Below are 15,424 nucleotides of genomic sequence, written 5' to 3' on the forward strand. Positions count from 1 at the left end.
ATATTCACCATGTGTTTATGGAGGGACGGGATGGATATTTTCTGCTTAGAAGGTTCTGATAATGTTCCCCAGTTGAATTGTCAGATTCACAGTGAACAGCACCTTTGGTTTTTTTAAATGGGTCTTAAATTAATGATAAACTTTCAGAAGGAGTTTAGCCTTTATTTTTCCTTTTTTTTTTTTTAAACTTATAAAGACAACACATGTTCTTCATATATTTAGTCCCTCAAACTTATAATTTTAAAGTGTTGGGTTTTTTAAGTTTTTATTTATTTATTTTGAGAGAGAGAGACAGAGAGAGAGAGAGAGAATACACGTAAGTGAGGGCAGGGCAGAGAGAGAATCCCAAGCAGTACAGAGGCAGATGTGGGGCTGGATCCCACGAACCGTGAGATCATGACCTGAGGTGAAATTAAGAGTTGACAGTTAACCGACTAAGACACCCAGGTGCCCCAAAGTGTTGATTTTTTTTTTTTTTTTTTTTTTTTTTTTTACTAAACGTGGGCCAATCGAATGGCTTACTGATCGAGTACATAGGTTTAGAAGTTAACTGGTTCAAGCTGCAATAGCAACCCTGTCACAGATGGCTGTGACTGTGGGAAAATTGCTTATCTTACCAAGGCCCAGTGCCCTGATATCTAACCTGGAAGTGAAAAGAGTATGCACTCAAGTAAGAACCACAGGAGGTAATGCGTGGAAAGTACCTCATGCAGTGCCTGCCTCGTAGTAGGTGCTCAGTTAAAATTAAATCTCTGTATCACTGTGCTGTTAAAAAGGACTTTAATATTTTATTGTTTCATTTTTTTCTAAATAAGAATTACAAGAAGTGTGATAAATTATTCAGGTTTTTTTTTTCCACTGTTTAAAAAGTCCTGCCTACCTTTATGTATTGAAAAATCATTTTCCTCCCTGAGTAAGGATGGAGAGCAATTATCCAGTATTCAGTCCTTGATTTCAAATTTTTCATCTGTCTCTGAAAAATGGTGACTCTGAAAATTTCTGACTATCTAGCCCAGAGTATTTCACAAACATTTTATAAGTGGCTAAACCTTGGTGCACTCAGTGTGTCCTTTTTGGGACTTCTGCCATCACCTGGATGACCTTAGACAGAGACTCTGCTGGCATCTCAGCAGCAGCAGGCCAGACCAACAATCTACAGAACTGGGACTTGGGGAATAATTTTGCCGAGAAGCAGCTTTTCAAAAGGAAGGTCCCTAGAGGTCAAGCTGTGAATTCAAGCAGCACGGAAATATCCTAGGTTATACTGATGCCCTAAGGGTTTAGTGGGTGGGATGGAGTAGAAGTGTCTTGCCAAAGGCAGAGTTGACAGTTGAGCAGCTAAGAGAGTCAGGGTTTCAGAAGAGTTGTCTAGGTTGAAAGGTTAAAGTTAGAAGCTAGCCAGTAACCAGAAAGACAGGAATCACACTCTAATCTCTGGGAGGGGAGGGGGGCTGAGGAGAGCTATGCAGGACGAGGGTGAGGTGGAACAGAGGTTTGCTTTTACTTTGTGGTAAGTGGAAAAGAGGCAGTGTGCTTCGAAATGACGCTAGAGTCATGTTGGTGGGAAATCCGGTAGGCTATCTCTAGTTGACTTCCAGTCCCAAAGAAGAGAACAGGACAGTAGGACACAGGGCCAGCCAGTGGGGTGGGGGCAAGAGCAGCTACCGCTCTGTAGGCATGTGCCTGGCATCACGAATGTCTCTCCATCACTGTTGTCACAAACTGTGCCTGTCATCAGCGGGTCTTGCCTTCTTTCGTCCTTGTTCTGCACCCACTTGGGAGAAAGAAAAATTGACCAAGGGAGATTGTATTCAGTGTTAAATTTGGTATGTTTAACTGGCCTTTTTCATATCAGAAGGGTTTTTCTGTTCATTCATTATATACCTTTAAGACCATCAGTCTCATATAATAAGACTCTTAAATACAGAGAACAAACTGAGGGTGGATGGGGAGGCGGGGGAGGGGGGAATGGGGGATGGGCATTGAGGAGGGCACTTGTTGGGATGAGCACTGGGTGTTGTATGTAGGTGATGAACCGCCGGAATCTACCCCCAAAACCAAGAGCACACTTTACACACTGTATGTTAGCCAATTTGACAATAAATTATATTAATAATAATAATATTACCAATGTTGAAGGAACTTTCAGATTTCCCAAGTCATTTCTGCTTCTGTGTCCATTAAATTATCTAGTGAACAAGACTAACTCTCTTAGTCTGTTGTTTGATATCCTCCTGTCATTTGTCCATTATCTATTCCTACCCTGCTTGCAGCCTACTGTCTCATTCCTCCCCCTCAAACTCTTGTCCTCAGATAAATATAACTGCTTTCCAAACATACCTTTGTATCAGTGTCATATTCCAACCTTTGATCTTATCAGCCTGCTCTCTTATTTCCCCCATCTTTGCCTTTTGAAATCCTTCCAACCCCAGAGTGGCAATGTGCTATCATAGAAGAGCGAAAGCTGGGAATCCAAAGACCTACCTTCTTGTCCAGACTTTACAGTTCTCTAGGTGATATTAGGTAGATTGCTATTACTCCTTAATGGGCTTTGTCTTTTTTCTTCTCTCTCTCTTTTTTCCCCTTATCTGTTAAATGATAGGATTGAAATGGGTATTTTCTTTTCTTTTTTTTTTAAGTTTATTCATTTATTTTGAAAGAGACAGTGAGAGAGAGTGAGAGAGGAAGGGGCAGAGAGAGAGGGAGAGAGTGAATCCCAAGCTGGCTCCATGCTGTCAGCGCAGAGCCCAATGAGGGACTCAATCCCATGAACCATGAGATCATGACCTGAGTCAAAATCAAGAGTCAGACGCTTAACCAACTGAGCCACGCAGACGCCCCTGGAATGGGTATTTTCTAAGGTCCTTCTGGCTAATATTCTATAATATGTTTCTTTAATAAAGTCTTCCTGAACACAGGCCTGAAGCTTTGGCCCTATTCCTTGAACTGTTACAGCAGGTCAGTTATTGATTTCTTTTGGCTTCTCTTAGACTTATGCCTCTACCTGCCATCTCTCTACTAAACCGAGAGAGAGTCCCTTGAGAAAAGCCTTAATTATTTTTGCCTTGCATACATAGATAGTCAACAAATATTTGCTGAGTAAATTGCTGGATTGTAGAAGACTACTAAGAATAAATTCCCAATGAGTAGTCAAAATGATTTAGAAGTAGTATGAATTTAAAATTCAGGTTAACTCGGATTATTTTCAGGAGAGTCTAAGACAAATGGACTGAATTCCTTATTTTGTAAATTTGTAACTATCAATGAAGGAAACAAATTAGGTAGAATCTAGGGAGTGCCTACTTAAGAGAGTAAATAGTTAAGTGGCCCATTCAACTGGATATGTTTATATATACTGATGGGATCGAAGACTGGCAGCATTATCACTAGAACAGAATAATGGAATAGTAATCATTTTTAAATTTCAAATAATAATTAAATGGTGATTAATATTTAGCTAATTAAGTGACATATAACATTGTGCCTGCTTACATTTACCAGGTCAAGGAGTAGAGATTGAACCAAAGTGGCTAGTTAAAATTTAAACAGAACTTTTTAAATACTTTAGCTAATTTCAGTTCCTCTCACACTTGTTTTCAACCATTGGTGTTAAGATCTGGGGCGCCTGGGTGGCTCAGTCGGTTAAGCGTCCGACTTCGGCTCAGGTCACGATCTCGCGGTCCGTGAGTTCGAGCCCCGCGTCGGGCTCTGGGCTGATGGCTCAGAGTCTGGAGCCTGCTTCCGATTCTGTGTCTCCCTCTCTCTCTGCCCCTCCCCCGTTCATGCTCTGTCTCTCTCTGTCTCAAAAATAAATAAACCGTTAAAAAAAAAAAAATTTAAAAAAAAGATCTGAGCAAGATTCTACAATTTGACTCTTTTTCTCTCCCAGCCTTATTGAGATACAATTGACAAAATCATAATATATTTAAAGGGTACAATGTGATGATTTGATATACATATACATTTTGACAAGATTTCTCCCACCTAGTTGATTAAACATTCCACTGCCTCACATGTTTTCTTTTGTCATACGAACATTTAGATTCTACTCTCTTAGCAAATTCTATTATGTAATACAGCATTATCAACTATAGCCACCATGTTATACATTAGATCTTCAGAGCCTGGTCATCTTATAGGTGAAATTTTGTACCCTTTTCCCAACCTCTCCCTATTACCCCACCCCCAGCCACTTTTCTACTCTGAGTCTGGCTTTTTCTTTATCTTTTTCTTTTGTAGATTCCTCATATAAATGATATCACGCAATATTTGTCTCTCTTTCTCTCTCTGGCTTATTTCACTTAACATAATGCCCTCCAAGTTCATTACAGTTAGACTGTTGACTGCTTCCATTTAGTATGTACAAGGGAGTGTAAAGTCACCTACACGATTTGTTGGCAAATAAATGCAGAGCAAGTACGACCCAGAGATGTGTTTTGCCAAGGATGGAGTTGTGTGTTCTCTTTCCCTGTGCTTTCCTCAGAATTCTGAGCATCTAGGAGGTTTCTTTTTCATGAACGTACTTTTGCAGTCATACTAACAGGCCCTTCATCAATGGCTTCGAAAATGCCTTGCTTCATTTATCAGTGGTATTTCAGCACCTCTGAATATTTTATGCACCTTCTCATCTTCACCTTTATTTCTATCTTGTAAAACAAAATAATAAATAAAGGAAAAAGGAGAGTGAAGGCATAGCTGGTAGGTTGAGGACTACTGACAGTAGTGGTATCATTGTTTTTATTAGTGTTTTTTTCCTAAATGCAAAGTGACAAGTGGGAAAATGCCTATTTTAATCACATGATTTATTCTGAAACTAAGTAAACTATTTGTAGCAATTGATCAGGCTCCTTTCTTTCTCTCTCTTTTTTAAATGTTTATTTTTATTTTTGAGAGAGAGAATGAATCCCAAGCAGGCTCCAGGCTCTGAGGCACAGAACCCAACACGGGGCTCAAACTCACAAACCAGAAGATCATGAGCTCAGCCAAAGTCAAGACACTTAACCAACTGAGCCACCCAGGCACCCCTTTCTTTCTCCTTCTAAGACATTACATGATGATTACTCCAAAAAAAAAAAAAAAAAAATCAAAAGTGAAGCTTTGAGGATTAAGTATTGGCAGAGAAACCAGCAGTGGGCTGGCAATAAAGTGTGATGAATGCTCTTAATACAAACTATCTATGGATACATTCAGTCTACCCAGCCTTCTGTTTGCAAACTAGAATCTGGCTGAAGTCCATGAAAGAAACTTTTAAATAGTTGAAGTTGTAAATTTGGAGATGCCTTGAAAGATTTCTCTGTCACCAGTAGCAGCTTTTACAGTGAGGAAGTTAAGGAGTAAATGTTGATTTTGAGATATCTCACGGTTTATTGTCTTTATAAGCCCAAATCCACCTTTTCTTTCCATATAATACTATATTTTCTAAGAAATCTGATATTAGACAAGATTTTATAACTATTGGAAAGCTGAAAACAGTTCCATAAATGTCACTTATCGTAGCAAAATTAAGTAACCCACATCTTATTTTGGTGAAGTGAATTGATTTTTGTTACCCTTTCGATTTTCTGTGTAGGATTTTATGGCTCAGTGCAGCAACTTTCCAATAAGAGAAGCAGAATGGCTGCCTGTTAGCCAAAAGGGACAGGTGCCTGAAATGACACTAATCTGATGGTCCCTTAGTACATAATGCTGCAGAGTGTAGAACCACTTTAGTATGCCGCCACATGCATTATTTTCTACTTACTTTAATTATAACATTACATGTGCCTTTCGTGCAATTAGGAGTTTTCGTGAAGGCTTTTTCTTTTTCTTTTTTTTTTTATCCTAGCATGACTTTCTATTTATTTAAGCTTGACTGAGAGGGAAAAAAAGAAATGCCTATTTATTTTTGAGTCAGTGATGCTTCTTCTGTCCCAACTCTACTGGAGAATAAGCTTCTTTTCTTCCCAGATTTTCTTTTCTCTTGATTTATAGAGCTATATTCTATTTGATAGGCAAAATATTGATTGTGGGTGTTTGGCGTTATAGAATCAACCTATAGGTGCGTAGTTTTTATTGTTTTTTAAAAACTCCCTAAGAATAAACTTACATTTTTGTGTAAGAACCCTTGAGTTTTGAGAGACAGTTGCATTTTATCAGATATTAGAAGGAAGAAATATTTCAGCAATATGGTATTCCAAAGTGCTCAGCTATCCCTACCTAAGAGTGTTTTTCTAATATGCAGTATTTTAAGAGATGAAAATGTAATCATCTATATATAATGTGAGATAAAATTGCAAAGCAAATCATCACATTTTGATTTATGTTTAATGAAACATAATAATTTGTAGTCACTTCTAAATGAATATAATCCAGTAATTTGCCAGATCTTTCTTTTTTCTCTTCTCTTTCTTTCTTTTTCTTTCTTTCTTTCTTTCTCTTTCTCTTTCTTTCTTTCCTCCCTCCCTCCCTTTCTTTTCTCTTCTCTTTTCTTTCTTTCTTTCTTTCTTTCTTTCTTTCTTTCTTTCTTTCTTTCTTTCTTCCCTCCCTCCCTCCCTCCCTCCCTCCCTCCCTCCCTCCCTCCTTTCTTTTCTTTTCTTTCTTTCTTTCTTTCTTCATTTTAAACTAGCTTTTTGTATCATTTTACCAATAATAGTGGTCTGGTGAAAATTTTATACTTAGGCTCTCCTTGTATTCCACAGCCCATACTTTTGCCCTTATCAAAATTCTATTGTGTTATGTCTTCCTTATAAAATCAAAAGTCAGCTCTGGCTGATTTTTCACATAGGATGTCTTCTCTATCCCTGACTTTTATGTGCTTCATGTTTTTACAGTACTGATTCTTTAGATATTCTTTTCACTTCCTTGGCAATTTCTGATCGATCAGCAGTGAGATAAATCTTAGAAAGTATCTCTTAATTTTATTTTCCTGGTAAAAGTTGTAAGTGGCTCTTCCTTGCTTATCAGATAAAGTCTCCGAGGGAGACACTTAAAACGATCTGTAACCTGGCTCCAAACTCCTTGTATAATTTTAATTCTTCCAGATTTGAGTTTCTTAGCCTCCCTGAGTAAACCAGGCCCTTTTGCTCCCCCAGCCATTTTTCATATTGTTGGCTTCACACAGCACTTCTCTCATCTTTGCCGATGAAAATCCTGCCAGTTTTCAAAGCCCAGATATTTCTTCTTCAGCAAAACCTTTCCTAGTCTTTCCCAAGTAGAAATAATCTTGGGGTGCCTGCCTGGCTCAGTAAGTAGAGCATGCAACTCTAGTGTTGGGGTTTTGTGATCAAGCCCCACGTTAGGTATACTGATTACTTAAAAATAAAATCTTTAAAAAATAATAATAATCTTTTTTTCTGAAATTTTATAGTATTTTTCACTATTTTGATACTTTTGTTAAGTTGTGATATGTATTTGATTTTATCTACAACTGTAGATTTCATCTACAAGTTTCTTACGAGTATAAGGGTTAAAAATGGTGATATTTGTACATTTTACAATTTCCAATATCCTTTTTTTAAAACCATTTCATTTAGTTCTACACCAGCCTTTTGAGGTAAATGTTTTTAGGTTCCACATTTTACAAATAAGCCTTCTAAAACTCAAAAAAGTTAAAATATTTGCTCAAGATCACATAGCTAGTTAGTGGCAGAGTTAGGGCTCCGACCTCAAAGTTCACACTTATTTTTCACCATACCACAGGAATGCTTACCCTAGGAATAATAATGGTAACAGCAACAAGAATAATAATATGTAATTGCTAACTTTGGTTGAGTGCCACAGGCTAAGGCGTATGCTTTACATACAGAGTACAGGGCGTTTTGTAATTTTCTATAAAAAGCAGAGTATGTAACGAACCCTTTTACTGGTTACTTAGCTTTAACAATTAATAGCATTTTATCTAACTTGTTTTATCTATTCCCCCAACACTTTTTTATGTTGTTTTTTCATGCATTATTCTTTTATTTTTTTTATTTTATTTTTTTTTAACGTTTTATTTATTTTTGAGACAGAGAGAGACATAGCATGAATGGGGGAGGGGCAGAGAGAGAGAACACAGAATCGGAAGCAGACTCCAGGCTCTGAGCCATCAGCCCAGAGCCCGACGCGGGGCTCGAACTCACGGACCGCGAGATCGGGACCTGAGCCGAAGTCGGACGCCCAACCGACTGAGCCACCCAGGCGCCCCAACATTATTCTTTTACATAATGCGTTTTTCTCATAGCCATCCCAGTATTTATTTCTAATATAACCACAATTCTGTACGCCTAACAAATTAATAATAATCCCTGAATATATTCTGATACCCTTTTTTCATTTTTCCACAGCTATCTCCAGACAGTCATTTTACACTTGGTTTATTCCAATCAGCATTTAAACAAAGGCTGGAAATTATATTTAGTTGACGTCCCTCCCAAGTCTCTTTGAAAAAGGAATGCAATACTCTCCTGTCCTCTTTACCCTGAGCAGGGTAACAAATTTTCACGAATATAAACATTTTATTCAGAACTACACCAGTGTTGATGAACGTCTGAGGAAATACTGTCTAGAATAAATTTTGTTAAGCCAGTTTAAGTCCCTCATTAATTTGTACAACAGTGACCTCAAACCATATCCATTTTTTTCCAGGTTAGAAATAACTGCTTTCTTTTCTTGATTTTCATAGCCTTTGACTTTGAGATATTTATACATTATGAAAATCAGTAAGCGTATCTTTAGTGCCAACTAAGCAGAACTCTATGCACGTTGTTACTACATAACCGTATATAATCCTTTGTATCTTACTCCACCCATTAATCATAGGCTTCTTGTGATCATGGACTTAGTTTTTCTCCTGGTAAAGTCATGTTTGTTGAATTATTTAATATTGAGATGCTGTGAATATTTTATTGCCAAAATTAAAGAATGTGTGAATTTTGCTAATTAATAATTTGAACTGAGCCCTAGCAGATTGCTACTGTGCAACATTAGAAATATAGCACGTTGCTATGCCAGCAGAATTGTCTGATATCTGTAACGGGACTGAACAGTTTGTCCAGAAATCTTGTCTGTAGTCCCCAGCTGGTAGTGGCAGCAGGGAATTTGATAACTAAATGTGCTATGATTCTAGGAGCTCTAGCAGCCTGGGAGTCCCAAGGGTATGAAATACTTGGGTTTATCAAAGATAAGGACAGTCATCTTTATTTTAGATTGTATTATGTTGTGTCCCTTCTCCAACCCCTTGCTTCCTAATGAAGTTGTTTGTATTACGATCTGGAAATTCTTGACCATTCAGTGTTTCTTAGTGAATGTTCTTTTGCACTTATTTTGAATTTGCATGTTGTTCTTGCACACATATTGATTTTTCTTTTCCCTCCACAAGATTTGTCATGGTTGCTTTGGTCATACCTAATGACCAAACTACCTAAGAGTATACCTTTGCCATTTATAGCAGCACAGTATTTCAAAGAGGAGTTGCAGGGATGTGGATTTCATCATTCCTGTTTGAAAAAGAGATTATGACTTTGACAGAAAGCTTTATAAGTAAGTGTGTTTTCAAGCCATGCAAACTCATAGTGCAGTTGAAATGTATGTCTTTCCGTCTGGCTTCTGGGTATGTTTATTGGCTCTGTTACGAATAAGCCACTTGTGCACATGTTTAGGATTGTTTACTATTCAGTTTTAATAATTTTTTTCTGATTACCTAAGTAGTGCAGGTTCACTGAGAGAATTTGAAAAATAAATTTCCGGTGATTTATATAGCAGTAATCTCACATTTTACTATGCGATTACAGAATATTAGAATAAAAGTGTTTAGGGATCAGCATGTCTAGGCCCTCTTTATTCAAATGAACAAATCTAGGCTCAGATGGTGGTAGAAACCTCCATCTGGAGAGAGATAAAGCAGAGATCATAATCCAGGTTTCTTAACTGCTAGTATATTAAGTATATTTTCAGGCAGAAGCAAAGAATTAGAAGGTTCAACATTTGATAGAACTTTTAAGGCTTAAAAAAAGCAGCCACAATTTATTTCTCTCAATTTACTGTAATATTAGTCTCTTTGTTATTTTTTTTATTGCAGTTGGTATTTGTTAATGGCATTCATATAGTAGCTTTTTTTTTATTCTTTTTTTTTTTTTAACGTTTATTTATTTTTGAGACAGAGACAGCATGAATGGGGGAGGGCCAGAGAGAGAGGGAGACACAGAATCGGAAACAGGCTCCAGGCTCTGAGCCATCAGCCCAGAGCCCGAGGCGGGGCTCTAACTCACAGACTGTGAGATCGTGACCTGAGCTGAAGTCGGACGCTTAACCGACTGAGCCACCCAGGCGCCCCATATAGTAGCTTTTTTAAAAAGGAAATTAGGACACTGTGCAGAAATTATCTGTAAATATTATACAAACTGGCCTAACTGTATGAATGTTATTAAAGAATTAGGGAGAACTGGAAGTTGAGGGAAACACATGAGAGAAAGCAGAGCACTGGCAGTGGTAAACACTCACTTGGAGTCGATTTTAAAAATTACTGCAGAAGGAAAGATCGAACTTGACTTTCTCACTGTTCTCCCTCCTGAACCTTGGATTCTATACAGGGAGTTGCTGGACACATGTTTTAGTATATCATAACTGTGGAATGACTGATCTTGACTGATGTATGACATCAGGATATAAACTCCCATGTAAATCAGTTCAGTGAGACTACCTCCTGACATTTTGTTTTGCAATATGGTGAAACAGAAAACAGCCCAATCTGTTGAATCAGAATGGATATGCCTTCAAATCCCATTGTGTGCTGGGTTCTTAACCACTTGAAATTTAAGTTTGCTTCTCTCCAAGCAGGTACATTATCTCCCGCTCACATGGGCTAGCGTGAGGATTCAAGTGATTAAGCACTGAAAGGATGTGTATGCATACAGCAGAGGGCTCCATAAATGTTAGTTTCCTCCTCTTTGTTTGCACAAAGGGAGCAGAAGCTTCCTGGAACAGCTTTCTACCTCCTTTTGCAAGAGCAAGTCGCATCACTTCCCTTTCCTTTCTTACTTTCTTCTTTCCTCAAATTTTAGTAGTTATTCCCTGCAGGTTATACGTGAGGTGAATGAGGTGTGCGAACTGGGGGACCGATCCTGGCCTCAGGGAGGGAGTTTTCCCTCCCAGGCACCAGACCTGTTGCTAAAGTACAGTGTAGTGAGTGCTGTAAGACAATGGCTTGGGAGCCCAAAGGAGGAGATTGTTCTGATGCTCAGGGAGAGAAAAGAATGGGAGAGTCAGGCAAAGCTTCCAAGAAGCGAGACATTTGATCAGAACACTAAAGAGTGAGTGGAAGAATTTGGATAGATGGGGGAAGGATGGGCTATTCTCAGAACGAACAACGTAAGCAAAGCTGTGGGAGCGCGAAGGTTCAGGAGACTGTTGGTTGATTAAGAACACATTTGAGTGAGACTTGCAGAGGGCTGCCAGCAGCTTTCAAGTTTACCTGCTATGACATATCCTTCAACATCTGGACTGGCCCAGGTCTCATCCCTGGATTCATTTTCTCTTACCTGCTCTCCATTCTGCTTTAGGTCTTTTCTCCTGCTCCACTCCTATCTCCCCCTCCCCCCTTGATGGATACAGATGGAGTTTCCGAAATTCTACAGCCTTTTCCTTTAAAGGATTTTACCGCTAATCTCTCTGAGGAAACAGGTTAATTAAAATAAGAAACCTGAGGAATGTATAAGAATTCCAGAATCTTTCAAGTCCTTTAAGTCATGGTCCCTGATGTTTTCTCTCACAGAAACTGGAAGCATGTTCACTTCCTATCCTTGGTTTGATTCGTGTCTGTGGGACGTAACATGTTCCCTGCTTCTCTTAACCCTGTAGTTGAAGGACCATCTGACTCTTACATCTGCGAAGGTCCTTCTCTCCAGGATATTGCCACAAAGAACACAGTGAGACGGAACAGTAATGATACAAGAAAGTGCATTCTCATGAGACATTTTGTATTTTCTCAGACTTCTCATTCCACAGCTTCCTTCTCCCTTTTTAAATTTTCAACTCACTAAATATTATCCCTAATATGAGTTAAATATGATGTAAAAACTGTTAACTTCATGCTAATTTCTATTAGAGAATACACATTTTATTTACAGAATAATGACAACTGAACATAAATTCTCAGAGGCACAAGATGAAAATGGTAGCAGGTTTGTTTTAGCAGCTGCACGTTGTATAACGTTTTGTTTTTTACATTTCCCAGTGAGAAAAATGAGTGTGTGTAACTTTTATGATGGAAAAATAAGAGACTATTTATGTATTTATTCAATTAAAGTAATCCTGAGGATTTTGTGTTCTAGGCAAAAACTGATTGGAAAGCACAAATCGCTGTAACTGGTCCTTTCTGCTCCGCATATTTATAGAAATTCCTTTTGAGATCATGCTTTTAGCATTTCCTCGAAGGAACCATCAGAGCTTTCAAAATGAAGTCAGAAATGACCTGATGAGATCTCTATTTTAGAAAAATAACTAAACAAATTGTGGGCTGGCCTATTGTGAGTCCAGAGGAGGGAGACCAAAAGACTCCTGGCACAACGATGGGCTGCCCTTGAGTAGTGACAGTGAATTGGAGAGGAAGGAGCAGATATGGGAAGCAGGCACTTCAAAGTAAACAAATCCAAAATTAAACTGCCTTTTTTAAAAACTAGGCTTCCCTCCTCCTCCCAGCAAATCCACTTCTCCTCCCCTGTTTCATTTGTCAGTAAATGGCACCACCTTCCACCCTGTGGCCCCAGATAGAAACTGACGCCTCTGTCTCCTCATCTCCACATCCAGACCATCACCAGATCCCATTAGTTCTTTTCCCTAAATACCTCTTAAATCCATCCATTTCTTCTGCTCCTTAGTTAAACCATCATCATCTCCTGCCTGGATTTTTTTAAGGCATTTCTAGGCTGCTTTCTTAGGCTTTCATTCTTTCTGTCTGCCAGATCATTCTACAGAGTGGTTTTCCAAAAATCAAAATCTGATCCTATTACTCCTCTACTCTACTTCTACTTTTGGGAAACAGCCCAAACTCTTTTAACTGACTTCCAAGGCTTTGCCAGAGCTAGACCCTGCCTGCCATTCTTGTTTGATTTCTTACCATTCCCTTCCTCATTCCTGCTCTAGCCTTTGCCCTCTCTCAGACCTGTCCAGCACTCCAGCTCACGATTGCCCTCAAGTCTTTACACATACTCTTCTCTCCATCTGGAACACTCTTCCGCCTCCTCCTCCTCCCCATTACCTCCTTAACTCTTTGACATCCCCACTAAACAATATTATGTGTGGTGGGCCTGCCTGAGCCCTTTGCTAAAATCTTCAGGCATCTCGGATATCCCATAGCATAACACTTATTATAGGTGTACTCGTTATATTTGCTTAATTGTCTTTGTTTCTTACTAGATGGTAAGCTGTGAGTGTGACCATGGGCCATGGCTATTTTATTTACCATCATATCTTGCTCAGCTAGTACATTACCTGTAACGTTATGTGTTAAAATAGTTGACTTATTGGACAAGGGAGGGAGGGAAGATAGGAAATAAGGAAGAAAAGGAGAGAAAGGAGTGAGAAGAAAGAATAAAAACATTTTGCAGGTAGAGACTACACAGGTTGTAGTGACATTGAATGGGGTCATAGGAAAAAGTAGACTAGTCAAAAACGTTCCAAGGTTCGTTCATTGAGTAGCAGGGTACATGGTGATACTCTCTTATACTGGGATTAAAAAGAAAAAGGAGTGGGTTTCGGTGGCAGCATAATGAGTCCACTATGAACATCTGGTGCAGAAGTTCAGTTGACAGGGATAAGGGATCTCAGCTGGAGCTTCGGAAAGAGGTTTGAGCCCTATGTGATGACTCCAGTTATGGGAGTGGGTGAGATTGCCCAGGGAGAGTATATGGAGCAAGAAGATAGCTGAGCTAGAAGTTCTGAAGTTCTAAAGACTCTAACATAAAGAAAAAGAGATCCCCGGTGGCAGCTGGGGATTTCATGTCACGTCCCACATCTCTGGGACTTGTAAGCCCCTAAAACAGTGTGTTGCTCCAGAGCAGTTTGAAAAGCATGGCTGATTAGGTAACTTTGGAGGTGGGCAGGGAGCAGGAACTCCTGGCAGTAGCTTTCCATGATCTGTTTCTATCAGGAGATCCTTTGTATTTCTGACATTACAGTGCGTTTATGATACTTGCTTTCTGTAGATTCTTTGAAGTTAGCAGACTTGATATGTTAACAAACACATTTTACTCTTCTGAATGTATCTATTTAAAATTTTATGTTTGTTAGAACATGCCATTTAAAGCTTACAGAGCTTTGTAGTATATGTGCAAATGTGAAAATATTTTCCTTCTCTTTGTTCCTGTGTTAGACTTGGAACTATCTGGGGAGAAATCCAGTTAGATATCAAAAAGATTCCTAGAAGATGAAATGATCCATTGTTCTTACATCAGTGAATTTGTCAGTTTAACAGTCAGCTCTAATAACGTTGAATCTTTTGTAGGTGAAATGTGTAAATTGGATCATTGCAAAACTTGGCCAGTTTTTACTAGTCTGGAACTCATCACAGTTTCCAATATTCACTATCTTTATTAACATGATCACAGTTCATATCTTACTGGGATTTTATACCCTTTTCCAGTACTTTACAAATTCTTTGTATTCATTCATTGGACAAATGTTTATTGAATGCATTATTGTGTCAGGCTCTGTGCTGGGCTCTGGGCAAACCAGCAATAAATAGTCCTGGACCCTGCCCTCAGGACACTTTCAGTTCACAGAACAGTGGATGAGAGAGACTTTATAAACAAGTTGTCACCCATATAAATCCTACTTATGCTTAAGAAGGAAAAATAAAGGGTAGTGTGGGAGGTGAGGAAGAGCCTAACTTACACTGGGAGGTAGGAGAAGCCTTTGTGAAGAAGGGAATTAAGATAATGAGTGTGAATGACTAACATGGTGAATGATAGAAAAGCTCCCCAAGGAGAAGGATGTGCATGTGCAAGGCCCCTGAGGTAGGAAGAGCTTGGAATCTTTTAAGGACTGAAGGAAGCTGAGTGTGACTAGAACAGTGGTTGGGTGGAGAAGAGTGGACACTGGAGACCTGGAGGAATGAGTGGAGGCTAGAGCATGTAGGACCTTACAGGCCACAGGAAGAATTTTCACACTTACTCTAAATGCAGTGAGAAGCTACTGAGTGGGGTTGAGCAGAATGATATAATCTAATTTATCTGTTAAGAACATTACTCCAGCTGGCAGTGTGGAAAATACATTCAAAATAGCATGAATGAATGAATAGAATGAACAAATGAATAGAGTGAATGAATGAATGAATGTAGGGAGCTCAGTTGTGAGACTATCGCAGGTACATATTCTTGCTGCACAAAGTCTGTGGATGAGCAGTGTTGGTGCCACTTGGAAGCATCTTAGAGATGCAGAATCTCAGACTCCAGCCCAGACCTACCAAATC

General features: G+C 38.9%; 1 protein-coding gene across 2 annotated transcripts in view; it reads left to right on the forward strand.

The window, feature by feature from the left end:
* The window catches only part of VWA8 (von Willebrand factor A domain containing 8), a 366,248-nt gene that overhangs the window by 166,343 nt on the left and 184,481 nt on the right, over positions 1 to 15,424 (forward strand). The gene's annotated exons all lie outside the window — the stretch shown is intronic.

The sequence above is a fragment of the Panthera tigris genome, chromosome A1 (assembly GCF_018350195.1).
Source record: "Panthera tigris isolate Pti1 chromosome A1, P.tigris_Pti1_mat1.1, whole genome shotgun sequence".
Classification (NCBI taxonomy): Eukaryota; Metazoa; Chordata; class Mammalia; order Carnivora; family Felidae; genus Panthera; species Panthera tigris.